The 27,767-nt window shown below is 44.2% G+C and overlaps 1 protein-coding gene across 1 annotated transcript in view; it reads right to left on the bottom strand.

Moving 5' to 3' along the window:
- LOC138293490 (voltage-gated potassium channel KCNC1-like) overlaps positions 1–24,127 on the bottom strand; it is an 85,689-nt gene extending 61,562 nt beyond the window's left edge. The window contains exon 1 of the mRNA XM_069232729.1: positions 24,009–24,127. The gene's annotated coding sequence lies outside the window, so the exon portion shown is untranslated. The remainder of the gene's footprint in view (positions 1–24,008) is intronic.
- Positions 24,128–27,767: the final 3,640 nt, after the last annotated feature.

Genomic DNA, 27,767 nt, shown 5'->3' with positions numbered 1-27,767 from the left:
CGCTATAGTCTTCCTTAGCCCAAGCCTCCCTGCAGCTCCTGTGATGCTGATGCCGTTGGCACTTCTGTTGTCTACTCATCCAATGTGGCGACTCCTCTTCGGCTTAATGCGTTACAGCTACAAAGACAGATCCCGGATTAGTGCTCAGTAATCCTTACATTAAGCCTAAAACTGGGTTCTGAATAGAGAAAGCTTGCTTTGAGGAAAACGGGCACTACCTTTGTTTCAATAGCTTTAGCACTCTGAACTATTTTACATAGTGGGAACTTCAGACCTGAATTATATCAGAACGGAAATGCGCCCACCAGTTATTCTTGACAAATTGTTGTCATAAGAGCAAGAGAGGACTTATTAGAGAGCACTATATATGTATACAAATTTGTACAGACGACTGAATGGAAAATGTTTCTCGAGAATGCCAGAAACTCCAGCTTTAAACCTTGATTTGTACCTGCTGTCAGGCAGTGCTTGTGGTGAAGCCTGTAAGTGTACACTATTGAGAACAACCATGTAATCTTTGTATGCTGAGAACTGTTGGTAAATTCTTCTTCTTATTTCCAGTGAACTACATCCACACCAAAACAAAAGGTCCAGGGAGTGCAGAACCTCTTACGCAGTGTTGCATGGCAGCAGAGCAGGACCGATGCCTTAAGTCTGTTATTTTGTCCCACCCACCACCCCCTCCCTCTCGAGGGCAGTGTATGAATTAAGGGTTTAGGGTTCCTTGATCATGTGCTGCCCTCCGGAGGGATAAGAGGTCCAGCATCGCCTCCGCGATCTGAACCTGGTGAGTGCGTGACAACTGACCTAACTTGGTCTGGGACTTTTCTGGAGTTGTGTTTTCACTTTATTACTGTTTGAAGTGCTACATAAATACACATTGCTTCTAAGTAAAGCTTGACTGTTCTGTGAAAGCTATAAGAGGGTTGAGCACAGGTTAATTTGGAGTTTTGCTTGTGTCTCACCATGACAAAGATTGTGGTTCCTTCTTGAGTAGGGTTTCAACCTCTCAACAAGTAACCCAAATTATCCTAATTGCCAGTTAAAATCCTCTTTTTCCCATGGCAGTTAGCATGCAGCCTAGTGGAACACAGAAGAATCAATAATTTATCGGCTCAGAGTCAGCCAGCTGTCTGCAGCAGTTATACATGAATTAATAGTATAGTGCCAGTACTGCGGGCTGAGGATAGAGAATCCCTTGAGGGTGAGATTTCCCTCACAGAAGCGAGAGAAGCAGTTACAAACCTTTCTTCAGGGAAGAGCCAGGGTCCAAATGGCCTTCCAGTGGAATTTATTTTTAAAACAGATAGATTTATTAGCACCCCACCTTCTACAGGAGGGAATCATACCACCAGACTTGAGCAAGGCCACAATAGTAGTTGTTCACAAATCAGGAAAAAAAAACACTGAGTGTGGATTTTATTGCCCGATTTCACTTCTTAACATTGAAACCAAGGTCCTAGCCACAATACTCGTCACTAGACTCTCCAGGGTCGTCCCTCCCCTTGTTCATCATGACCAATCCAGGTTTATGTTGAAATGCTCTACCAGAAGAAACCTTCACAGACTTCATAACTGGATGGTGACAGTAGAGTCCCAACCTGATCTCCACATATTTGTGTCATTAAACACAGAAAAGGCCTTTGATGCCGTTCATAGCCCTTCATGATGCATACCGTTCAGAGAAAGGGATTTGGGGAAATAGTTTTGGCATGGGTAGCTATGTGGCAGTGTGAGTCAATGGTGTGATGTCGACCGAATTTCCTATTCGGCGGGGCACACGTCAAGGTTGCCCTTGTTCTCCCTTCCTATTTCCACTCACGTTGGAACACCTGGCATGTCAGATCCACAACAACCAACTTATAAAAGGATTTTGGGCCTCAGGATCCCCTCTGGCGGAGGCATTGTACGTGGATTATATTCTCCTATACCTAACCCATCCGAATACTTCAATCCCCGAAATGTTCCAGACGTTTGAGAACTATAATGTCCACTCCGGATATACCATAAATTGGAACAAGTCAGACCTCTATTATAACCGCATGCCGGAAGCCAACCATGTTACTCTAAGTACATTCACAGGACGACTGAGAGTGTCACGTGAGGGCTTCATATATTTGGCCATTTACACAACATTGAATCCTCAGACTAGTATAAACTGCAATGTCTGCAAAATATTATTGGATTTCCACATGGACGCCGAGCACTGGAGGACACTCCCTCTTACAATTATGGGTAGAGCAGCCATGTTCAAGATTGTCACCCCTCCCCAAATTTCTCTACACCCTACAAAACTGCTACTACAAATTCCAGGATGAAATCTTCACCAAAATTGAAAGAGAGCTACGAAGGCTCTTGTGGACGGAGATGCATCCTAGGATAAGCCTACAGATGCTGCAACGGAACTGCTACAACAGAGGTATTGCCCTACCTGATCTTAGAGCATATTACTGGCCTCTCACTTGATGGTAGTAAATGACTGAGTTCATGCTGAGGAAGACAACTCTACCCATGCTCTGGAGAGAGCACAGTTCAGAGACCTTCCCCATCTCCACTACCTCTATTGAGGTAGGGGAGCAAGACACCTTCTGCCAGCAACCGAAGTTGTTATTGACATATGGCACAGGGTGACTAGACACATCGGCTGGGAGAGAAAAATTGCACGAGAAACTCCTTTACGGGCAGAATATATGCTTAAAGATATCAGTAAACTGAGAGGGTTTCATGATTGGGACAACATAGGAATCTTTAGGGTGGGAGACGTATTGAGGGAGGGGGAAACTTATGGCCCTTTCCTCACTTCAGCAAGAGTATCAGTTCCCTGAAACACAACGCTTTAGATACCTCCAACTTCAACATGTATGGAGAGCAGAATCTATTTCGCCTGACTTCCCGGAATACTCACCCTTGGAGGGCAGGCTGTTGATGGGGGAAATAACTGAGAAGGCACTCTCATCCACATACAGATCAATTATTAATAACATGCTTGACACCCCACAAAAACTCAGATGCACCTGGGAAGCCAAAATAGGCAAGTTAGAAGTCATAGGTTGGGAGGCCGCTCTCATGTTTCGTAGTGAGGTGGCGATCAAAAGCAGATTACAATTCATTCAGCTAAAGATACTTCACCAGATCTATTACAACTGAGTGCACCACTATAACATGGGACGGGCGACCTCCCCCAAATGTTTATAGTGCTGGGGCCATGGGGGGACTTCTTTCACACACTCTGGACCTGCCTGGTCATTTGCCCCTTCTGGCAAAACCTGCTGGATGAGCTGGGGCAAATACTTGACACTAGGCTACCAGAAGGCCCTAAGTACATCCTCCGAGGAGTCTCCTGTGACATAGATCTCCAGCGTATGAAATTGCTGTTCTGTAATTTAGGCCTGGTGATCTCTAAGAGAGACCTGGAAAGGTGCTGGGGGAGCCCCATGGCACCGATGATAGCCTGAATAGAAGCAAGGGATAGATAGATATATTGAGGCGGATAGGGTATACAAGAGCAGAGGTTGCCTGCATAAATTCTGAAACATATGGGCTGTGTGGATCACATACTATGATCTCGACCCAAAAGAAGATGAATAAAAAGGTTTGCTAGGTTTACCTAAGTGGCGGCTGAGCTAGAGGCCAAAATCCACGGCTAGGCACTTGCAAAAAACACATGAGATTTCAGTGATGTGTCCAGGATGTGTTTTGGGGCATTTCCTGTCGCAGGGACTAAGCCTACCCCCATAGGTGATGTACCATTTTTACACACTGCTCAAGAGGCCATTGTTCTAGCTCTAACCTGTTTTCCAGGATGACTCAAAAAACAATTGTTGAAATTGTCAACTGATTATTTATAATTGCAGATATTTGTCTATCCTACTACTGCCTGCCAAACTATTTGAAATGATAAGCAACTGGTGTGCTTTATTTAACCAAAATCCTTCTTGGGACAGGTGCAATCTGAATTTCCATACATGGGAATGAAGTTGCTCTTCTAACAGTGGCAGACAATTACTGAATGGTTCTTGGGCATGGCGGCAAAGCAGTGTTGGTCCTTCAGTATGTATTTGAGACAGTCCTTGTGCTCATCTGAAATTCAAGGTGCTGCTCTAACATGGATTTCTTAGTTTCTTTTTGATAGGTCCTAAATTGTTTATCTTCTTCTGTTCCAATCTGAGTCCAAAACGCTCACATATGGTGTGCTCAAGGCTTTTTCTTAAGTTCTCTTAACTTAACTTGCACTATTCGATTGACTCATTCACTCCTCTGGACTTTCTTTGTTGCCTAATGTTGGTGAATTTCAGATCATAATTTCTTTTCCTTGCATGGCCTTGGTTCTACAGTTAGATACAGGTCTACAGTTAGATAGTATATAGTGGAATTGTAATTTGGACGTTTGTGATGGAGTAATTCCACCCACCAAGATCGTAATCAGGACCTTTGTTTCCACATTAACAAGACACACAATATAGTTTATTTTCAAATGGGCTTCCAATTCTGTTGGTTTGCTCCTCTCGATAACTTGGTCTGAGCACTTTCTCATATTTGTTTATTTTAACGATCACATTATCCTTCCACATCAACATTCTGACTCCAAACCTTCCAGTGCATGGGTCAAAATATGAGAACAGTCCCTTTTTTTAGCTGCATCTTCTCTGTTGTTAGAGGATACTTTTGAGAAAAATGTCAACTGTGACAAAAATTTGCATCAACTCCTAATAATCTAGCTCGTTTAAGGTAAAAGCTTCAGGTCGCCATTCTACATTGGCCCCATAGTTCAGGTGTTAAGCATTGGAGAGAAACTGGAGGAGAAATTATCCACTCATGATCAAAATATCTACGAGGCAGCATTAAAAAATTATCACAGAATAATTAGGAAGACGCAGGCAGATATTACAAGCTGAAAATTAAGGAGGCACCAATGGTCCTAAGGAAATTTTTACTATTGTAAATATGTACTTAAATCCCAAGCCTGCATCCCTGCCATTACATACTCCGCTGACCTTTGTGCATGTGTGGAGCTACCACTGATGCAGCAGGTACAGTGACACTGCAGCCCAGGACCTGATGGCCCATTGAACCTCAACAATGTTGTATTTTATTACCAAACAGCAGCTGAAGAGGCAATTGTCCTTACTATCACAAGGCCCCATGGTGTGCATTCTTTCATGTTAACTTTGAGAAAAACTATCTGGAATTCTCAGTTCAACCAGACATGAGCAACTCTTTACCTATTTGGGAGTTGAATGCTTTTTCTAGAGAGTGGGCCTATTCCAATGTAACAGTAGTTCTCTAGAAGACACAGCTCAAGCTTTGTATAAGTGTAGGTCAGGCTCCCCGGCTGACTGTGGTTCCCTGTGAGTATTCAAGAAAGCTTTGCAAATCATCAATCTCAAGTTGAACTTATTTTCAATCAATATTTGGAAACTGCAATGATCCCTAACTGCTAGAAGCATGTCTATGTGGCTCCACTTTAAAAAAAAAAAAAAACCTTTGGCTAATCCTGATGTCCTGTCTCACTATCATGCAATAGCTTTGCTTCCAGCAGTTTCAAAGAAGCTGGAAAAAGCCAGTCATCAACTAGATATGGCTCTCACGGCTCGCCTGAAAGTGACTGAATGTATTAAACTTAGCTTAGATCATGGTCATTATGCTGCTTTGGTGCTGCTGGATTTATTTGCAGCATTCAACATTGTGTCATATTTCATATTGTTGCCATGGCTAGCACCTGTGGGAGTCGATGGGTTGGCTCTTAGCTGTATAAAATCTTTTTTCTATAATAAAAGCTAATTAATCATGCTCTCCCTTACAGGTCAAAGTCGAAAGAGTTAAACTATGGCGTGTCACTGGCCTCTTCATTGGCCCAAACTGTTAATCATGGTCAGGAAATACAGCTTTCACAGAACCCTGAAAGTAAAGCATCATGGTGTAGTGCTGGTTAAAAGTTGTTCCCATTTTCATGTGGTTATAGAAAAGTGAAAAGGTGATGCATTAAAAAAACAAAAGTGGTCCGAAACATAATAATATGTATTGATTGTTCAATAATAAACACTAGAAGGAACAGGGAGAGTACTCATCCTTCTTAACTAAACTTATATTCAATTACAAAAGTGTGAAGTCCATCAAGAAAAACGATTCCAAAGCTGCTTTTTGGGTCTGGATCCATCTAGGAGCAAAAGCCTAAGAACCCACATTTAAGCTTTTGATGGCATACATACTCCCGACACATGTAATGTCTCCTGACATGCACAAACAAGAAACTCCACCAGGGTATACTCTCTGGTTTTTCAGCTGAGAGTATCAACATTTTGGATGGAGGTAGACGGCTAGGTATATGGGTGAGGCTCTTAGATGGTGAAGTAAGTGCTACCTTGTTGCTATGGCTAAAAGCATATGTATTTATTCCTGAAATCCATATTTTATTTCTTCATGAGCTACACTTGGCAGGTGACCAGTGGGTGGTCTAGCAGACCGCCACTCCAAGGATGCCCTTCAAATTTAGGATTAGGGTAAACTTGCTTTATGATGTAAACAATAAGCATGATAGATGGAGGAAAAAAACACATTTAACCACTAGATTTGACACTATTAGTATAAAGATGGATGCATTAAACTCTAAACTCTGTAATACTATGTGAGCATGAACTCACCAAAGACTAATTATCTATTCATGAGTCACTGACAAACAAACATGATCTGTGAACGCATGGTAAAGAGTTGATGCACGATCAAGGGTGAAATCCCGATTCCTTTCTCATCCCACATGGAATATACATTGGGGAAGGTGGTCATTGGACATCTATGACCTACATGTGCATCACGCATGTAACATGATCTAGGGTATTGTGCATCATATGCAGAACAAATCTATTGAATAGAAGAGAAAAATATCCTTAGGAGTATGGAAAGGAGTTCTGAGTAATGTAACTACATCAGTCTATCTCTCATGTTGCATGAGGTAAATGCTTTTATAGGCGCCAACAAGCACTTTATACATGATGTGCATGAGATGACGAGATGGGGTGTATTTCAAATGGTTGTTTAGTGCATATGAAAACAATATGTACGCACTTTTCTCTCTTTTTTATCTACAGAGCAAAAATAAGGAATGCATCCAGAGTAAGGGTGGAAGTTCAGGTACATTCATCTTAACACATTAATGCTGGCTCAGTGGTAGACTACTTTAACACTGATATAGCTTTCCCTACCATAGTAGATTAGGTTACTGAGAGGTCCTGGAGAAGTGCTGTTGATCCATTTTAGGACAGATTAGGCATGAAACATGTTGACCAAGTAAGTGATCTAGGAATCCTAATACATTCTGAGGATCCTTTCATTATTATTTTTACCCGATTAACCAAGGCCCAACGAATAAAAAGGTTTGAAGGGGAGCTTTAGTTAATTTTAAATTTCTGTTTTGAGACCAATCAGCCAGTTCTTGTAACTCTTCTCAAACCGTTTTCTGAAGGGATTGTTAGCCATATACTTCTATCCAACAGGTGATACAAATAAGATCACCAGCAAAGAGCCCTCTTCACCCCAGGTGGCCCTTTGGGCATAGCAGCACAAGCCCAATCAGAAGCATAGCCCGATAATAAACAATGCCACCATTGGTGGGTGAGGGCTTGTGCTCTTAGAATGAGCTGCTCCAAGATGATCTGTTGGGTCCAGACCTTCACATTCGGCTTTAGAACTCTTTTTTCTTGACAGAACTTCACACTTTTGTACTTGATTGATTGTTCTATAACATGTACTAACGTCTCTATGGATGTCTTGACTTAACCATGTTAAACTTCCCTTTCCCTCCTATTTGCATGGTGTTACTGTCATTCTATTGAAATTAGACCATGCTACTACTGTCTTGGACCTAAACACCTTGTTTATATACTGATACTTATAACTTTGATCTGTATAAAAGTATTATATATACTTTGCAGTAGTTCTACATTAATCAGGGGTGTGGAATGTATTAAAATATCTTCTTGTCCATGGAACAGGTTGCTTCTTAAATCTACTTGTCCCTTTGGTGCCATGTAGTGCGGCGACAAATTATGGTAACAATCACATTATGCACGCGTTCTGATAATAGCCTCTCTGATTATGCCAGGGCTAGTACCATAGTAGGGCTTGAATACTTGCAATTTCAGTCCCTACCATAGCAATTTGCTTATTTTGCCACCTTTTCAGAGATCTAAATTTTGGGGCTGCAACAAGCGGTAAGCAATAGTTCCAGGGCTGGGATGCCTTTGAGTCTGCAAACATGCATGTTTAAAGGATTTTCACCAGCTCTTCTCTAATCTTTTCCCATAATGAGGAAGGTTGAAAATTTACTCCTGACAATGGCAGAAGTAGAAGTTCTTCCAGGGTTGGGAAAAAGTGGTTGGAGAACAAGTGAACTAGTGATTGCTCAATAGATTTTCACACAAGCAAATCTACGCATCCATATTTGCTTGTGCTAAAATGCAGTTCACAAATATTTTCTTGGATTACGATTTCCTGGTCTACTTCTGTAAGTTCTTGAGAATTCATAAAGCCACTAATTCAAAGACATATATCAATGGATGCACTTTAGTGACTTTCTTTAAGAATTGGGTTCCTGATTAGGTCTGGCATTAACAAAGACATTTTGTTTGTATTAAACTTCTATTTCTCTCTCTATCTGCTGGCTTTACTGTGAGTGATCACATTCTGCTCATCCACAAGGAGCATACTGGCACACAAAGTAGTTTTGTTCAGTGCCAGGAACAACTGTGGCAATCAGTGGCGTAACAAAATAGGAGAGGGCCTCCCTGCAAAGAACATGGAGGGCCCCACCAATCCAGACTCACTCAGTGCAGGTGCTATGCTGAGGGGCCCCCTGGAGGGGGGCTGCAAGGCCTTTGTTATGCCACTGGTGGCAAAGAGTGCTTTTTGAGAACAAAAACGCTTTTTTATTTTTGTCAGTGTTTGTACAATGGTGAGGGCCTGGCAGCTCCAACAATAATAAAGTGTTACAAAAGCCATGTCAAACCAAAACACGCATTGACGAAACCAAAAGACTCACAAAGCATGTCGGATCAATTGGCTTTGCCAGTGCTTGTTTATTTCCATGCTTACCATAATCTTGTTGAAAATGGCTACACTGATTGTACTTTAGGAATATTTTGGGGAAATACTAGCATGCATCAAAAGATCTTCCTGAATGACGCTTCAAAGAAATAGTACCTAAAATTTCATGTTAGCAAAACTTTTTTTTTTTCATAGTTGCATTTGTTTCTTAACATTTTATTTTAAAGCAAAGAATCACTCTTGCTTACAAGCTTTTGCAAACATTTGCATCTAATCAGAGAGCATTCTGGGAGAATTATACTTAGCCTAATGTTGTTAAACCTTTCAAATGTGTGTACACTTTCTTTTCTTTTTTAACTGGAACCACTGTCAGTAGTGCAGTGTGACCTTAAAACATTTATTTACAATGCTCACACTAATAATGAAGACTTTTCATTAATGAACCATAAATACAAGATTGGACAGCAATAACTTATGGACACAAATTACCTCAACTTCAGACAGTTCCCTTCTCTGCAAACTGGAAGCCAAAGGGCTTGTGCTGCAGGGGGTTGGGCCCACTTGTCTCAAGGACAAATTAAACATGAAAACTTGATGCCCTTGGCCCCAAACAAAATGTGTTGGGTAATAGGAGTTCTACATCCCTGATTATTAATTAAATATGTTACTTTTTTAATCAGGCACAGGGTGGTGAGGTATACACTATCGCTTAGTACTGTTGGCTGGAGGGGCACACCAATGGTGCTCTTTAGTTAACATGGAACTGAAGTCCTTGTCCTGGGTCTCATACGCTAAGCGGCGGTGGAAGTCCACCCTTTTTTCTGACTGAGAATACTGACCAAACCCTTTTTCTATTCATGGATGAGTGTGGTGCATACTGGCTCCACACAAGTAAAATTCTAATAGAATATAATGCGCAGACCTTGCAAAGACATTACAATGTGTGGTATGTTATTGTTCCATGGTTGGTGACTGGTAGCAGACTCCAGGCCATTGCATGTGGTTGGATATGCATTGGATTCCTGTGGTAAAACATAGCTTATGGTGGAGACTGAGGTACAGCCTCCACAGACAGTGGAAGCGCAATGGTCACATTCAAAGCTAGAGGTGCAGTTTCAAACACGTGGCGTGTGGGAGGAGACATGGCTGCCTTAGTTATTCAGTTGTGACCTGTTAGAAAGAGACTGATGATTCTCTCTACATAAAAGCTGCAATTTGTCGTGATCAGGGAAAGGTGAGCCAGCAGATTCTGTTGTTAATGAGAAGAAATGTTCTAGGTGAGCATACCCCATTTGCCTCTCCTTTGAATGCTATTTCAGAATGCTGATGACAGCCAGGTACAGAGTCTTCACGCTTTCTAGTGTTCATGCTTTGGGTGCTTTTGTTAGAGATACCACCATTACTGCCTGCTTACATCATCAGTGCCTGAGAATGAATGGAATATGAAAAGGAACTACACCAAATTGGTTACTGGGCGTTGACAGTGGGCTCAACATCCCATGTCTAGTAAAAGTTTATTAAAGTTAGACCCACAGTATCACACTTAGGTCCAGCTCCAAATTCTTCACTGCCCAAGGAAAAAAAGTGCTTAGCAGTCTACTCAAAGGGCTGCTGAGATCCAGAGGTGGTATCTTTGATAACTAGTCTCCCAGAGGATACATCAACTGATAGAAGTGCAATTGTGCTGGAGAGTTATAGGACTACATGTGGGCTGGCCTGCTAAGAGAGTGTAAAGAATTCCTAACCCTTCAGGAAGAGACTTCCCAAGGAGAAGGAGCCCATCCATTGTGTCTGGAGTGTGTCTGGAAGTGTAACCAGTGAAGGAATGTGACTGGAGAGCATCACTCATTCCCTGTGAGTTTCCACATGAGTTTCCACAACAAGCCACACAAGCAAAATAATTATAGTACAAGTTAGTCATTGCAACCACAACATACCTGTCTTCTGCCAGAAGCAGATGCTGACTTTGCCACAACATTGAATTTTGTGATCAAGGCCCTGAGATCTTCCCTGTAAAAGAATTACTGTCAGCGAGGGACTTTGGGGCGCTACAAGACCTGCACTGCCCCTACTCACAGCCACCATACTCAAGCACCAACACTGATAGTCTGAGGAGGCAGGGCTAGCAGCCCACACTATTACACTTTTGTCTGTTCTCTAGTTACCAGGCCATCAACCCTGTGTACTGCCTTTCAAGTGCCCGATCTACCAGGTAACATGAGCCATATGAACTTCAACATCGACTGCAACTGCCTTCGCTAAAATTCCAGCTGGTTATTTAATCCAGTGGAACTGAATCTCCCTAAAGGAGTTTAGGCAAATACAGAGAAGCCTACAAGACCAGAATCAGGGAAGCTGGCTGCTTGATATTACAGTTAGCTCACATTAATGTTAGATTTACTCCTGTAAGTTGCCTGTATGCTTAGAAACTGATAGCATCAGTCCTAAAAGAGTGTAGCTGATTAACATTCCCTGTGTGTAGCATTAGTGTTAGAAATGGAGTCTTTGGTTGGCAGTTAGGTTACCCCCTGTTCAAGCAAGGACTCTCACTCTAGTCAGGGTAACTCACACACAATCCAGATTATCCTATGCCCTCCGTCTGGTAACTTGGCACTGAGCAGTCAGGCTTAACTTAGAAGGCAATGTGTAAAGTATTTGTGCAATACATCATACACTAACACCATATAGCACCATAAAAATACACCACAAAGTGTTTAGAACAATATATAATATTTATCTGGATAAATGCAGGTCAAAACGATTAAAATGAAATAAGTATATGTTGAGATATCACTGAAAAGTGATATAAAGTGTGTTAAGTCTTTGCAAAACAAATAAATGTCTCTTAAAAACAATAAAGGTCTCTTGCAAGCACAAAGTACCTGGTTCCCGTTCAAAATCTCTGCAAGGGACCGCAGAAGGGACGATGCGTGGAAAATGGGGAGGTGTGCGTCGGTATTTCTTCTTCGCACACCGACTTGCGTCGTTATTTTCCACGCAGGGGAAGGTTTTGCGTCAATTTCCAGCGTGCGGACTTTGTTCCTCTTCGGGTTGTGGAGTTTTCTGGCGCCCCGGGGACTGCGTGGAATCCTGGGCTTGCGGAGCGAAGTCACAAGCGCTGCGTCGATCCAGTGGGCATTGCGTGGAAATTTCTCCTGCACGGCAGGCGCTGCGTCAATTCCTCTCTGGAAGTCGGGCTGCGTTGTCCCGGGTCGGGTGTGCATCGATCCGGTGGGCCGTGCGTTGAAGTTCCGGTTGCAACGCAAGCGCTGCATCGATCTTCTACTTGCAAAGTCAGGCTGCGTCATTCCAGTTCGGCACGCAGTGAATTTCTCACCGCGGGGCAGGCTGTGTGTCAGTTTTAGCAGGCTCTGCCTCTAATTTTCGCCGCACAAGGAGTCCAGTTGCAGGAGTGAAGTCTTTTTGGTCCTGAGACTTCAGGGAACAGGAGGCAATCTCTATCCAAGCCCTTGGAGAGCAATTCTCAGCACAGCCAGGGAGCAGCAAGGCAGCAGGGCAACAGCAAGGCAGCAGTCCTTGTCAGAAAAGCAGTCCCAGTTAGTCCTTTGGGCAGCCAGGCAGTTCCTCTTGGCAGGTCTGGTTCAGGTATTCTTCACCAGTAGGTTTCTTGTCCAGAAGTGTCTGTGAGGTAGAGTGTCTACCCCAAGAAGTGTCTAAAGTCTGTGGTTTTGGGTGCTCTTCTTATACCCATTTTGGCCTTTGAAGTAGGCTTACTTTAAAGGAAAAGTCTCACTTGTTTGTGAAATCCTGCCTTGCCCAAGCAAGGCCTCAGACACACTCCAGTGGTTGGAGTCTGCTTTGTGTGAGGGCAGACACAGCCCTTTCAGGTGTGAGTGACCACTCCTCCCCTCCCTCCTAGCACAGATGGCTCATCAGAATATGCAGGCTACACCCCAGTCCTCTTTGTGTCACTGTCTGGAGAGAGGTGCAAACAGCCCAACTGTCAAACTAACCCAGACAGGGAATCCACAAACAGGCAGTCACAAAAATGGTTCAAGCAAGAAAATGCCCATTTCCTAAAAGTGGCATTTTCAAACACACAATCTCAAAATCAACTTTACTGTCATATGCCAAACCGCCAATGTCATAATGGGGTGGTAATGACCGCCAGCCTGTTTGCGGTCTTACCGCCATTATTGCATCGTCCACCAGGGTTGTAATGAGGGCCCACGTGTTCTCAAGAAAGAGGTAAACAGTATTTTGATGCAAAACACATGGTTTAAAGAACAGGACATCAAAATTGGTGATTTGGTAAAGGTTAAGAAACCTGGTTTCATTGGAAAAGGTTGTAAACAATTTTCAGATGCCTTTAGGGTTGAAAGAATTTACTGTCATTCAGCTTTTTTGAGCGATGGGAAAGTTTGGGATAGGTCGTCTTTGTCTGTTTGCAGTAATGCTGGTTTGGTTCCAGCTAAGAAGAAAAAGAAGGAAATCTTTCCGGAACACAAGGAATGCAAGTTTGACTGGCTGATGATCTGGAAGAAGACAAATCATTTTGATTCTGGACATTCGACTAATGAACAGTCAGTCACGAATGGTCAGACGGACAACTCTGCTAAGAAAAATAGCAGATGTGGACGTTTGGTCAGGAAACCAAGCAGATTTCTAGATTATGTTTGTAGTGTATGATTAGTCTAATTTGTTGTTTCTTCATTTTTTTGGGGGGTAGTTGGGTTTGTTGAAATGTGAACATGCACTTGTTTAATTTTCTTTTGTTAAGGAGAAGATGTGTTGCGATGCTCGTGCTTGGTAACATAGGCATTCTGCCTATTGTGTGTCACTAAGTTCAAGCATAGCAACTGTGGGAAAGATTCTAGGAACTTGGGGAGATGGTTGGAAGGAGCAGTGGTGAACGGATGGCTTCGCTGTTGTCAGGATCTTTTTTTTAATGTAATAAACTCACCATTGAACTTACCAGTATGATTCCTTTGTAACACAAAGGTGAATAAGAATCGTAACAGATGGCAGACTTTCCAGGGATTCAGGGCTGTGACAATGACTGCTTCGCATAGCCATGGAGGCAGGATGCCCTGGGACAGGGAGTCAATGTACATTGCTCACAAATGAGGAGGGTGGTAGGGTAGAAGTCGGACTAAAGAGAAATCATAGCCTGCATAAATTTATCAGGTCCTTGTGAAAAACAGGCTGATCATCGATCAGCTCTGTAATGTATGCACCTGCACATGGCTTACAAATCAGACCAACCCAGTGTCCTACCAGACTGATCACCCTCTTCATACTTCCTCGCCACTGGCTACTTATGGAGAAAGTGGGTTTCCCTGGTCACCTCCTCCTCGTAGTCTGCAACCTTCTCTCTGAGTGTTGCAAGCACCTGCACACTATTAGTGGCAAAACAGTCAAGCTCTAAGGAGCGTATGTCAGCTTCCAGGGTGGCAACTTATGTGCTGATTGCGTTGAGTGTGCTGGATTGCTTTGCAATGCAAGCTCCCCGAATGACTACCTTGAAAACCTTTCAGAGCATGGATTTAGAGGGGATCGAACCCTCATTATAAACAAAGAAGTTGATGATCTCCATTCTGATTTCATTCCTTAAGACTGCGTCTGGAAGGGCATGGGGACACAGTCACTAGGTAAAGGACTTAGGCAGGGCACATGGGAGAGCTCCAGCAGTACCAGTGCGTGAGCAGAAAGAGTATAGTGCCCAGGCCCATTGTGGTGATAAAGCACCAAACCTTTGCAAAAAATTCCAGGCAGTCTCCGTAGGGACTATAGGTTGAGGGCAAGTTCACTGGTAAATTGTGAAGCTCACCATGCACAATAACAAATCTGCCATCTTTATCGCAGATGTGTTGGAGAATGCGCAATTGGAGCCCCCTACAATGTAGGATAGCAGTGCCACAAGCATAATTAAAGTAAAGGGAAGTATGGGTTTCAGCGGATCACCCCACCCATAGGAAGAGGGCGGTAGCCGGAGATAGGTGGAGTTCTTGGAGGAAGCAGATAACTATATGATGTCTGTTAAGGTACGTGTGCACCAGACGCACCCTGTGCCTATCACTGTACCTGTGGACACATTCCTGGTTAAGCATTTAATGGAAACCATCTGCTACCAAGGAAAAACAAAAGAGGAAAATGGTGCTGCTGTTGTGAAGGGCACATAACAGGTGTGCCTGACTGTAACTGAAGTGGTCACCAGTGCAAGTCATGTGGCATGTAGATCGAACACAGAAACTACAACAACACATAACATGCCCCACTCACTTCAACCCACACAACTGGTTGAAAGGCCCTCATCCCCTCCCCAACCCGCCCAAATCCCCAAAACAGTGAAGCAACATAGAAATCATCCCTCAAAGCATCAGAGAACCAGGTGAACACCTCAGTAAGACACAGACCGGGTGGCCAAGTAAGGTAAAACAAACCCCGTAGGGGTTGGTACAAGAAGAAGGACATACATGATGAAAACATATCAATAACACATGTCCAAATCAGGCAACCGCTGTAAGGAGTGAGCTGAGATCAGAAAACAGGATAGTATGTATCCAAAGCAGGGGGGAGCCATCCCCCCTCTGTGAGGCAGGGGGATTGATGAGCTCAGAGTAGCGGCAGAGAATCAGTTAGTCATTGTCATTGGAGCAGTCATCTACAGCAGACGTGTGAGCTGGGGGCGCAGACAGTCCAGCAAGCACCAGCTTCCAGGAAAACTTCATTGCAGCCTTGGTATCAGTGAAGTAGTGCTGCTTGCCTTCAATTCAGATTCACAGTTGGAAGGGTATAGACGAAAGTATGCAATGGAGACTTCTGAAGTAGATATTTTATGGGCAGGAATTCCCAGCGGGCAGCCTGCACAGTGAGGGTGAAATCAGGGTAAAAGGAGACAGCGTGAGGTCGCACCTCCAGGTCCTCATTCTTGAGTTTAACAGTCTCCAAAGCCTTCTCCCTTCGGAGCAACAGAGATGCAGGTTACCAGGTGGTCAAGGAGATCATTATGTTTGTCAACACTCTTTTGATCTGGTCAACCCTAACAGTGAGCAGATCGATTTTGGCATTGATGGTTTGCAAGTTTTTTTTCGAATTGGTGAACATTTCCTTGATCACCCTCTGCAAGTGCTGGAGCCACTGGGGTGTGAAAGCACTGGTCGGGGTCTGCTGTGCATGTGTGCCCGTTTGCCCATGTTGAAGGACTGTGGTATACAGCAGACTACGGAGTCCCGCCTCACCCCAGCCTCCACCCTGCACGAGTCCGGGGGCACGAGCAGACACCAGTCTGGATGGTAGCTGAGGGCAAAGAATGATGAAGTATTCAGTAGGCAGGTGTCTGGCAGCACAGACCCTAATCCACGTGAGGTGGCGATTCCATCAAGAGGAGGGCAGCACCAGGTGAGCAGCGTGTACAGGTGTGGTGGTCGTCTGTAGGCCCCATCTTCCCACTGCTTTCCAGGTCCCGCCTCACCATGGGCTCCAGCAGTGGGGGCTAGGAGGCACAAGCAGACCACTTCAAAGGGGGTGGGGAGAAGAGGAAGCTAGGCCTCACAGGTCAGGATGACTCACTGTCCTCAGTGGCAGTAGCTCAGCAAGGCCGAGGGCCCGAAGTTCCTCAATCACGTGTCTGCCCCAGGGAGCAGATAACCACCCAGGTCAAGGCAGGGATATTACAGTCCGGGCCACCAGTGCCGCAGGGGGCTGAGACACAGCCAGACAAGCCCACCTTAGCCCGTCCCGGTCGATTGCTTACCTTCGTCACAGGCAGGCACCATTTTGGTATTGTGAGGACCCAGCTGCAGGCCAAGCAGTGAGGCCCAGCCACTGCCCTGCAGTGAGCCGCTGCTGACCCCAACCACCGTCCAAGTCTAGGTGGCAACCAAGTTGTCACAAAGAGCTGTGCCACAAACAGCACCGGCCCGCTAGGCCACACCAGCCGCACAGCCTGGCCCCAATCCAGTCAGCAGGCCGGCACCGAACCCCATCCCGGAGAAATCAAGCAGGGAAATGAAGTGCCCCGCCACCGCCCAAGCCAAAACGCAGCAGCTGGAGGCTGTTTTAGGGCTGTGATTATTCCTGATACAACTGATCAATGAAGGATGTTGTGTTCGTCTAGTGGAGCATCACTATGGGGCGGCCATCTTGCTGCCAGGCTCGCTGGCGCCTATGATTTCCAGAGTATGTTTATTCATATGTGTTATTATTTACTCATAAAGCACAAAAGTGCAACTTCACTTTACTTTTTTTCATAGGAAAATTATAGTTCCCTCACTCATCCAACCCTGAAGACTGATTTACTCCATCCCTTCACTGGACTAATTCTCTAACTCCAGAGTGGGATTGCACCTTGCAAAGTTTTATGAATAAACATAAACTTCTCACTTTGTTTTAACTGTGTGGGTGTTTTCTGATTTCCCCAGTCAAATGTTTGCCTTTTCAAGGTGACTGGTGAAGGATCTGTCATTTTAATGCTCAACATTGATCAAGGGCTTGCCTTCAATTGGTAAGTTAGACTCTTAGGATTAGTTTGAGTCTTATCACCTTTTATTGCCTTCTTTCTCGCAGACATCATTATCATGTGTGTTATTATCTCTGAAATGTTTGTTGTGGTTTGTCTCGCCCCCTCTCTTGCTCTCTTCAGTCTCCCACTTACCTCATTCAGCTTATTTTGATGGGTAGATTTCCCTAGAATTTCTTAATTTTGCCATTTTGAGGCCCAGTTAAGCCTCTAGGATTCCATTTTAGGACTTACCAGTGATATTATTAAGGTATCAAGGTTTTTAAAGGAAGCAACACGAGTAGATCCTCGTGAGGATTCAGAAGTGTGGAGGAGCGCATCTGTAGTTCACCATTCTGTGAGTTGTAGTTCTCTCATTGTGTACTGATTTATCAATAAATTAGGATCTAGTTGTTCTCCATGAAGTTGTTTATAAATTGTTTACAGCAAAGCATCTTGGTAAACAGTACTGCTTGAATGTCATTTTTCAGTTTTCATTATTTACGTATCTCATCTTCACAATTGACATGTCGCTATTAAGGGCAACCATTTCCAACTCATTGAGGGGCATATTTATACTCTGCTTGCGCCGAATGTGCGTCAAAAATTTTGATGCACATTCGCCGCAAACCGTGCACAATATTTAAACTTTGACGCCCAAGGACGTCAAAATTCCTCCGTGTGCGTCATTTTTTGGATGCGGGAAACTGCCTTGCGTTAATGACATGCAAGGTAGGCGTTCCCGCCCAAAAATTGACTTTAAGGCCTGTGCGCTTTTTTATACTTCCACGTCATTTTGACGCACAGGAGGGGGCGGGCCTTAAAAAACATCGCACAGCCTGATGTGTGCCGTTTTTTAACGCCTGAATGAGGGCAGGCGTAAGGGATCTGTGGGCTCACTTCCATGGTCTCTGACCATTGAAGGAGTCCAGAGGTGCCCTTCTCTGCCCCCAGGGACACCCCCTGCCACCCTCGCCCACCCCTGGAGGACACCCCTGGATGGGGGGACCCATCCCAGGTAAGTACAGGTAAGTTGAGGTAAGTTTTTTTTAATATTTTTTTTAAGTGGCATGGGGGGCCTAATTTGGGGCCCCCTACATGCCACTGTGCCCAATGGCCATGCCCAGGGGACAGAAGTCTCCTGGGCATGGCCATTGGGCAAGGGGGCATGACTCCTGTCTTTGCTAAGACAGGAGTCCTTTCAATGGGGGTTGTGCATCAAAAAATGGCGCAAGTCCGGTTTGAGGCATGATTTTTGCCTCAAACCTGACTTGCACCATTTTTTGACGCACAACCCCCATTTTCCCTACGCCGGCGCTGCCAGGTTTGAGTCATTTTTTGTTACTCTGACCAGTCTGCAGCGCCGGCTAATGTCATTCCTTAAATAAGGCGCCCGCATGGTGCCTAGGAATGGCGTTAGCCGGCGGTAAAATTTTTGAGGCAAACCAGCTCCGGCGCTGGTTTGCGTCAAAAAGTATAAATATGGGCCTTAGTTACAAAATCTCCAATATTCAACTTGAAACTACCCTAACTATCGCATCATTTCAACAAAATAATAAAATCTAGAAACGTTTCCATCATCCTGCCAACCATGCAAGTTTTTTTTAATGCATGGTGAAGTAGATCTATTTAATTTTAGGTTTTAAAATCCCACTTCACAATTCAGAGTTGCTGTGTTATCTATGAGACTGAAGGAGAATGAGGTGATTTTATTTAATGAAGGCCCTGACAGCTCCCCAACATTCCCGAGCGATTACTTTTCTATTCCACAAGCTAAACTGAACTCTAGGAATACTACCAAAGAAGTGAAATATTCAAGGTTCTGCTCCAATTGCACAACAAATGTGCCTCTTTACTGATCCTTTAGTACACAAAGTTGGTTTCAGCCTAAAACCAGATGTCCCAGCATTTATTTATTTTTTTCTCTCCATTAAATTTAAAACAATTGTTTCTGTCAGAGGGAGAGGGAGATTCTTTAGAAAAATGGAAATGAGGGGCTGAAGGGGCGTTTACATGGATGTGGCATTCATTGAAATCTTTTTCAGCCCTTCTTTAAAGCTTTAGAACGGAGTAGTGTTCACAAAGATTTTGACCCAAATTTAAGTCTGAAATGTTTAATGCACAGGAAAGATGAGTTTTGTTGTAGGATTCCTCACTTAGCTGAGTGATATACATTAAAATATAAATACAGAAACATATAGAAACATAAGGATTGTGACCGAGGGCCCATCAGTCAAACACTTCCTGGAATCCCTAATATTTAATAACACATTTCAAGGGATTCTTCAAAATGTTCGCTGTGGAGCTCTCACAACGGGCCCCAGTACCCCTACCTAAACCGAGAATACTGCTGAGGGTGTTGGAAACGACCCTTTTTGCAGGGTTATACTCAAACATTTTGCCTCTGACCACATGTTTTTGACTGTGTTCTGCATTTAGTATTTGCTTACTTTAGGACTAGGAGCACTTTACCACTGCTCACCAGTGCTAAAGTGCAACTGCTGTCAGTCTAAATTGTATTGGCGATTGGTTTTTCCATTATTGGCGTATCTGATTTACTAGTAAGTCCCTATTAAAATGCACTATGTGTGCCCAAAGCCTGGAAATCAAATGCTACTAGTGGGCTTGCAGCACTGATTGTGCCACCAACATGAGTAGCCCTGCAAACATGTCTCAGACTTGCCACTGCAGTGTTTGTATGTGCGGTCTTAAACTGCCATTACAACCTGGCAACGACACCCAGGCCTGAACCTTCTCTTTTACTACATGCACGTCACCCCTAAAATAGGCCCCAGGCAGCCCCATGGGCAGGGTGCAGTGTGTTCAAAACACAGGGTACGTGGTCTGCTCACATGTACTGATAGTGAAATACTGCTAAACTCGGTTTGCACTATTAAAAGGCCTATCTCTGCTGCAGGGTAACATGGGGATTGCCTTGAAATATCTTTTAAGTGTAATTTCCTATTGGGAGCAGTTAGATATATGAGTTTGGGGTCTCTGAACTCACAATTTAGAAATACATCTGTATGTAGTTGGTTTTTCTTCTGTGAGTTTCAAAATTGCACTTTTCGAAACTGGACATTGTCTTGCTTACCCACTATGTGTGTCTGCCTGTCTGCAGAATACATGTCTGGGTCATGGTGGCAGTTGGGCCGTTTGTGCATTCACTCTAGACAGTCACACAAAGGGAGCTGAGGTGTGTCCTGCATATCTTGATGGGTCTTCCTGAGCCAGAGTGGTGGGAGGACCTGACATTTGCACCTGACTAGGGCTGTGCCTGTCCTCACACAAAGAAGTCTCCTACCCCCTGGAGTGTGTATGGGGCCAGGGCAGGAAAAGGCAAGGTCTTGTGCAATACAAAGACTTCTCTTTGAAGTTTGCCTACTTCAAAGACAGAAATGGATATAAGTACTGGACCTTTGAAACCACATGGTTAGAATCCTTATGGACTGAGGACGTTCTGCCAGGACGAAGAACTGGATGATGTGGGGGGGGGGGCGGCCACACTGTCTGTTGCTTTGTTGTGCTGGCCTGCTGCTTGCTGCTTTTGAGAGACTGGATTTGGCTTTCTACATCCTGCTACCAAAGGTTCTCCAAGGGCTTGACTGAGCTTGTCTCCTGTTAAGAAGTCTCATTGACATCAAAGACTTCATCTGCCAGTGCCTGGGCTCTTCTTCTGAGAGTCCTCACTTGCCAAGTTATGCTAACTCCAGTCCCTGGGGCCTTGGAAGTGGAAGCTGGTGATCTTAAGGAGAAAATCCACACATTGTCGCGCTGTGCTGGAAGAATCAACACATCACCTGTCTCACGGCTGAAGAAGCAAAGCAGCACCTGTCCCGCGGCTGCAGAATCAGAGCTGCACCTACTTCACCATGGTCATGTCATCATAGGGCGTCTGGATTTTCCACACATCGTCCCTGGGCATCATCTTTTCATCAACCCCGCACCACAGTAAGGAACCGAAGCTGTGTGTCTGGAAATTGATGCATCGCCTTTCTGGCAAGGAAAGAATCGACACATCACCTCCCCTGCCATTAAGGAACAGAGGCATTGTCTCATCTGCAAGGAATGAATCGACGCATCACCTACCCTGTGCAGTGAGGAACTGATGCATCGCTTTGCTTTTCTGGCACCTCACCTCCCTTGTGGCCCACATTGTCTTTGTTTTTGATGCATCCCAGGTACTTTGTTCTAAAAAGATTCATTATTTATTCCTATGGATTAAGACTTGCTTAAACTTTTAAAAAGTGATATCTTGATTTGTGTATTTTGGATTTTTGTCATTTTGATCTTGTTTTATTCAGGTAAATATTGGCTATTTTTCTACATCAGTACAAAGTCCTTTTGTAGTGTTTTCACTGTGTTACTGTGTGTGTGGGGGTACAAATACTTTACATATTGCCTCTGAGATAACTCTCACTGCTTGAGCCAAGCTACCAAGGAGGTGAACAGGGGATATCTTGCTGGTCGATGTCTGAAGAAAGTCTCCTTTTGTACAGCACCTTTCGCACAACCTGCCTGCACCTATGAGCCAATTGCAGAGCCTGCTTCAAGTCCATGCAGTTTGGCTAGTGGTTTTGATCAAATGTAATTGAAGTATCCACCTTTTGTCACAATCTTACAGTAAAAATCATTGTGAGTCCTTCCTAACTTCCCCTGTAAAATTACATTTAAATTCTATTTAGTTCTCACCATTGTTGCAGCCCTTAAACTTTTGAAACAAACTGTTCATCATTGTTTTCCCAAAATGTGTTTCATTTATTTGCTCCAAGCTCTCTGTAAAGTTATCTTAAATTAGTGGCAGTTAAATTAAATCTTCACTTACGAAGCTGGACAGAATTAGGGGTCTCCACACTTTACAAAGTGGATGAAGTTCCCTAACTTTTCTTGAGTTCAGATGTATCCCTTCAGACCTTCCAGGTGTGATTATTTCCTGATGGAGAATGCCCAAGGTAGGACATCTACTGGCAAGAAAATGTTGAAGGTGAAGGACAGGCATGATCCACCTCAGGTAAGAGGTGTGGGAGGGAGGCCCCAAGATGATACCAGCATATTTTTATCAGCTTTGTATTTCACAAAGCTTGAGCACTTTAGAAAATACAAAATGTTGTGAGTGAGACGACTTTACAACTGTATACCCTTCTTCTTTAAATTCCGACTATTTGATAGGATTTAAAACTAGACTGTGGAAAGTTGATTGCATGCTTTACTATGTATCTTATAAAATCAACTTATTCCTTCAAATAGATTCATGCCAATAGTGGAAAAAATCACATTGTGCTTTGAGACCTTACATACTGTACATTCTTCCCTACAAACATTTGGGAAAGAATGCACCTATCGTGCACAGCTTTAATATTTGGTCATCGCTGAGGGGCCATGCTCCTTCAAAAATATGATTGTGGCTATGGGCCTGCCCACACTAGTGACTTTCTCAATTCATGCCTGTGGCTGTTTGGTGTTTCATTCACCTCCTGTGGAGGGCTTGTGCTGCAATCTGAAATTGAGCGTTTGCCTGGTTGTTCTGCTTCAACCTTGTTCTGTTCAGCTTATTCCAATACCTGCATTGGGCCTGTCTCTCTTTCTATAAAAATGACCCTTTCACCATGGAAGAGTAAGCAAGAGACACTTTCACCTGTAGAAGAGTAAAGAAGGTACAGAGGTTCTCGCACAAGGAATGCTGAGCAGGCAGCCTTCTAAATATATTGCAACTGTTACAGGGAATGCTGAACCCACTACCCGCTGGGCCCCGGTGCCACTGCACTGTATGCACCTCTAATATCTACACCCTGGACTATTTTACATATTAAAAGCACATAGACTCATAGATGCAGTCTACAGAAAGCTGACGGTTTTATTTTCACGGGGTTTTTAAAATATTTTAGTCAGGGGTAAAAACGCAAATCAGATTAATTGGCTTTGCCGGTGCTTATACGTCTGTTCACAAAGGCACCTCCACCCTTCCCCGTACACCCCCCTCCACCACACCTCCCAATCATCCCTCCACCCACTACCATCACCATTACGTCACATCTTCTCCCCTCCTGAAGTCACAGAAAAATTCATTCTCTGACCCGTTGCAAAACATTTTTGAGCGTTACATAACCCCATTTAAAAGTTAAAGACGCCCCTTGTTTTTCATCCCGCATATCGTACCGGAGCTGGAGCTCCTGGGGTGCGGAGGTGGGGATCTTAGCAGTGTTGTTGCGCTCCACCTCCCTCCAACAGGAATTTGAGGGCCGTTAGGGGTTACATTCTTCCGTTTTATGAACCGCCATTGTATTGCATCGTAATTGTATTGATACGGCGTTTACTACACCTGGCAAGGCGTTGAAGCGGTTTATAACGAAGCGCACGCATCATGTAAATACTCTCAGCACATTGTTCCATCCTGAAATAACAAATGAAAATCTGGCACCAAACGACTCTCTCTCGCTTTCTGCGTCAAATGTAAATGCTCAAAACAAACAGTGGTATTCGCTTACATGCACAGAGTTCCGTTTCTTACCTTTCTGCATGCTGTCCTGAATTGTGAGGCGACTGATTGGGGTCTGTGTGCGTAGGGGGGCGCGAAAGAGGAGACTGGATTAAGAATGCAGCTGTTTCAGTGAGGAGAGGAAACAGGACGTTAGGGGGCTTGACTTTTAGAGCATGACAAGAGGAGCCAGGAAAAACAGTAAACAGATGGTTTAGCCAAAGAACATTCAATCATTATGTATCCTGTGAGAGTACCAGGGTCTCGGTGCAGTTGCACGGGATTTGGCGCACAAACCCGAATTTTCCGATTTTTAGACTTTTCACTTGAAACTGCCTAACTTTCCTTGTGTTCTTGGAAAAAATGGAAATTTGTCCAGAAACGTGCAAATATACTTACCTTCTGGATGGGGTAACATTTTTTGGCTAACTTGTTTGCTGGAGACCAGCATTGACACTTGTGTTATAATTTACGTAAACAGCTTCAGCCTGGTTGAAGCTGTGCCCTGTTCTATGACATTGCTTAAATCACTTACGGTTTACAGCTGATCCTCTTGCAACAAGAAAATGCTGAGGTAAGCCTTCTGCTATTTTTTGGAACTAGGTTTGTGCAATATCAAATGCACAAAATGAAATAAATACTACACATTTCAAACCAAGGGTTAACTTTCTTTATCTGATTAAACATTTCAAACAAAATGTATTTCTGTATGTTATTAAATTTGGATATTTTTGAAGTGCACAATCCCCGAAAGGTATAGAGGCACTATGAATCAAAATACCAAGGAACTTCCAGGAACTGCATATAATTCATATAGCATTATAGGAAGCAACAATGTCTTAGCTTTTATATTTCACTGGTTCGATTGTGATCTAAACACAGGAAGCAAACCATGTTTCAACGGCTTCTTAAATCCCATCAAACTAGATTCATTTCTAAACAACAGAGGATGCTCTTTCAACAACCCGGGAGTTGCCACAGAAAAAGATCTGCTCCCCTCACATCCCACACATTAAGCGTTTGAAATCAGGAGCATTAAGCCTGCACATTATTACAAACAAGTCTACAATAAGTGTAAAATAGCCAGTCTCCAATGTTCTTATTAGCTTAGTTTTGACATAACCAGTCACATATAATGAGAAAATTATAGCACTACTCTACTCCAAAATTACAGATGAGTTGTGGCATCACAGTGCCAGCTGCAAGCAGACAGTGGAGTGAAAGACAGGCCACTGAGCAAAACTAATAAGCATTGTCAAAGCCAGTAGACTTTGCATTGCCTGCCAGTCTATTCGCTATGTCAATACTTTTTTGTTATGTCCTGGTTTTCGCAAATCGTTTATTGCTGGGGTAGCTGCCGGGCCCTCATCAATCTTAAAAAGAAAAAGACTGGGTAGAAGCAAATGTATCTTTGATTTCCAAAGCCCCACGTTTCTATAGTAGCCCCTGGCACTGAAGGGCGTTACTTTCTGTGTGGATGTGCTCTTCAAAAGGGCAGAATGTCATCATTCACACTGCAGTTAGTGAGTGGCTGAAGCTGGCTGCCCCAATGTTGAGGTCAGAAGACGCATGTGAATGACACTCTAGCAGACCAATAAATTAAGAGGCTTTACTGAAAGCCCCTGTAAGTCTATTTTACACATACTTGTATTAGAATAAAAAGGTCATGGCTAACACCAGACATAGAAATCAAAAGGTCCTGGCTATTATCAGACCTAAAATGCTGTTTAACAATGAGACGGAATTAGCTTTTTAGCTATTACTTCTAGACAATTTTCCTGAAATTGTTTAATCAGTAACCGACAAAGTAAAATTATTGGCAATATATTTAGTTAAGTGGATCAGTTCATTACAAGAAAATAGGATTTTAGTTGCACGTTGCCACACCGAGTGGTTTACATCACACTGCTTACAGCATATTTTAAAACCCATGTCATGCTGCACTTTGGTATGTTTATTTTTATACTATTGATTTCACATTTAATCCATGCACCTGGAATCATAGCCTCGCTTTCAGAACAAGCATGGACTTAAAGAGTGCTGGGGAAGGTGAATATTACAACTATCACCATTAGAAGGATTTGCAAGTCTTCTCAAAGCTGCATCATTTCGTAAAGAAGTTCAGCCTTGAAAAAAGCTTTGATGGTGACTTTGACATATGCCTGTAATGCACCACGATTTTCTACCCAGAGAAACTGACTATTTTTATACTTTGCTAGTGGATTTCTAGAGCACAGCTTATCATCCATGAGGGTATCCAGGCGCTAGGCAGGTGATATCTGAGCCTGGCTGCGGTTGATGCAAGGACCAGACTGCTAGTCGAAGATCCAGGTCATCAGTTTCTTTTGGAATTTCAGCAATGACAATGGGGTCCTGATTTGGGGAGACGTCATCCTAGGACTTCATTGTGAGATGGGAGAAGGATCGTCCTCCAGCTCTGCTTCTGCATATGCGAGGTGTGTGGATGAGAGTGAGAGATGTAGAGTGAAGTCTTCTGGTGCATTGATTTTAGTGGAGGCAGTGGTTGATGTAGGAGGGTTCAGTGTTGTGCAGTGGGAATGTTACTGGACCGAGGGCCAGTGCAGCTGTATGAGGTGAGGAGTCATGTGGGTCTGTAGAGGGAGTTCGAGGATGAGTCTGTCGGCGTAGTTCTGGATGGTCTGGAGCCTCTGGATGAGGTGGGCTGGTATTCCTGCATAGAGTGCATTGCAGACATTCAATCTGCTTGTGACAATTTCCTGAGTGATAGTGTGCTTTGAGTCCTGAGGGAGCCATTTGAGGATCTTGCATAGCTTGTAAAGGATGAAGAAGGAGATATGACAGCATTGATTTGAGAGCCTATATTAAATTTGCTGTCTAAGGTGATCACGAGATTTCTGGCTTGCTCAGTTGGGGTTAGTGGGAGGCCAAGTTCTGAAGGCCAACAGCAGGAGTACCATTTTGAGTTCTTACTTCAGTATTGTCAGTATTGAGCTTTAGGCAGTTCTCGTTCATCCAGTCAGAGACGCTGGTCATCAAATCAAATCAAATCAAATCATTAACATTTACAAAGCGCGCTACTCACCCGTGCGGGTCTCAAGGCGCTAGGGGAAAAGGGGGGGTTATCGCTGCTCGAACAGCCAGGTCTTTAGGAGTCTCCGGAAAGCGGAGTGGTCCTGGGTGGTCCTGAGGCTGGTGGGGAGGGAGTTCCAGGTCTTGGCCGCCAGGAAGGAGAAAGATCTCCCACCCGCCGTGGAGCGGCGGATGCGAGGGACAGCAGCGAGTGCGAGGCCAGAGGAGCGGAGGGAGCGGGTGGGGACGTAGAAGTTGAGGCGTCTGTTGAGGTATTCCGGTCCCTTGTCGTGGAGGGCTTTGTGTGCGTGGGTGAGAAGTCGGAAGGTGATCCTTTTGCTGACTGGGAGCCAATGCAGGTGTCTCAGGTGTGCGGAGATGTGGCTGCTGTGGGGTACGTCGAGGATGAGGCGGGCCGAGGCGTTTTGAATGCGTTGCAGGCGATTTTGGAGTTTGGCTGTGGTCCCGGCGTAGAGGGTGTTGCCGTAGTCCAGGCGGCTCGTGACGAGGGCGTGGGTCACGGTTTTTCTGGAGTCGGCGGGGATCCAGAGGAAGATCTTGCGGAGCATGCGGAGGGTGAGGAAGCAGGCGGAGGACACGGCGTTGACTTGCTTGGTCATGGTGAGAAGAGGGTCCAAGATGAAGCCGAGGTTGCGGGCGTGGTCTGTGGGGGTCGGTGCAGTGCCGAGGGCCGTGGGCCACCAGGAGTCGTCCCAGGCGGACGGGGTGTTGCCGAGGATG

This window comes from Pleurodeles waltl, chromosome 4_2 (genome assembly GCF_031143425.1).
Source record: "Pleurodeles waltl isolate 20211129_DDA chromosome 4_2, aPleWal1.hap1.20221129, whole genome shotgun sequence".
Classification (NCBI taxonomy): Eukaryota; Metazoa; Chordata; class Amphibia; order Caudata; family Salamandridae; genus Pleurodeles; species Pleurodeles waltl.
The sequence above is the reverse complement of the archived record's forward strand: the minus strand, read 5'-3'. Positions and strand labels throughout refer to the sequence as shown.